We start from the raw sequence: 1,253 nt of genomic DNA, 5'->3' as shown, positions 1-1,253 counted from the left end.
TGGCTAACACTGTGAAACCCCGTCTCTACTAAAAAATACAAAAAACTAGCCGGGCGAGGTGGCGGGCGCTTGTAGTCCCAGCTACTCGGGAAGCTGAGGCAGGAGAATGGCGTAATCCCGGGAGGCGGAGCTTGCAGTGAGCTGAGATCGGGCCACTGCACTCCAGCCCCGGGCGACAGAGAGACGCCGTCTCAAAAAAAAAAAAAAAAAAAAAAAAAAAAAAAAAAAAAAAAAAGAAGGAAAATAAAAAGCAGTCTTGTTAGGATTTGCTGATGAGATTAAATTTCCCCCAAATAAAAATACCTAGAAAATTGTGCTTGCTTTGGCAGCACATATACTAAAATGGGAATGATACAGAGAAGATTAGCATGGCCCCTGCACTAGGATGACACACAAATTCCTGAAACATTCCGTATTATAAAAAAATAAACATACCTAGAAAATAAAGGGCAAGGGCCGGGCATAGTGGCTTATGCCTGTAATACCAGCACTTTGGGAGGCTGAGATGGGCAGATCACGAGTTCAAGAGATCAAGAGCATCCTGGCCAACATGGTGAAACCCCGTCTGTACTAAAAATACAAAAATTAGCTGGGCATGGTGGCGTGCTCCTGTAGTCCCAGCTACTCGGGAGAATTGCTTGAACCTGCGAGGCACAGGTTGCAGTGAGCTGAGATCGCACCACTGCATTCCAGCCTGGCGACAGAGCGAGACTCTGTCTCAAAAAAAAAAATAAATAAATAAAAAGAAGGGCAAGGAAAGTGATTTTGGTGGGTTATTTTTTATTTTGCCCATTTGTGGGGAATTCTACAGGATGAAAGTGATTTTTTAAATACCTCTATCTTCTCAAATTTATTTATTTTTATTATTTCTAGAGAGATAAGAACAATTTTAGTGACATGAATTCAGGTTTTGCCAGTTAAAATACCTTCTGTAATGTGATTTGTGACTTTGAGCCCCAAATCTACCAAACTGGTAGAGAACATTTTGGAGTTCCTTCAGTCCCAGTTTTTGTTTTTGTTTTTGTTTTTGAGAAAGGGTCTCATTCTGTCTCTCAGGCTGGGGTGCAGTGTCACGATCTCCGCTCACTGCAGCCTCTACTTCCTGGGTTCAAACCATCCTCCCACCTCAGCCTCCTGAGTAGCTGGGACCACAGTTGTGCACCACCATGCCCGTCTAATTTTTGTGTTTTTTGTAGAAATGGGTTTTCACCATGTTGTCTAGGCTGGTCTTGAACTCCTGAGCTCAAGTGAGC

At 43.2% G+C, this 1,253-nt stretch overlaps 1 non-coding gene across 1 annotated transcript; it reads left to right on the top strand.

Moving 5' to 3' along the window:
• Positions 1 to 313: 313 nt before the first annotated feature.
• Positions 314 to 420, top strand: LOC115895610. The gene has a single exon (XR_004055789.1). It is a non-coding gene; the product is annotated as a U6 spliceosomal RNA (small nuclear RNA).
• Positions 421 to 1,253: the final 833 nt, after the last annotated feature.

This window comes from Rhinopithecus roxellana, chromosome 21 (genome assembly GCF_007565055.1).
Source record: "Rhinopithecus roxellana isolate Shanxi Qingling chromosome 21, ASM756505v1, whole genome shotgun sequence".
In the NCBI taxonomy this organism is placed as follows: domain Eukaryota; kingdom Metazoa; phylum Chordata; class Mammalia; order Primates; family Cercopithecidae; genus Rhinopithecus; species Rhinopithecus roxellana.
The sequence above is the reverse complement of the archived record's forward strand: the minus strand, read 5'-3'. Positions and strand labels throughout refer to the sequence as shown.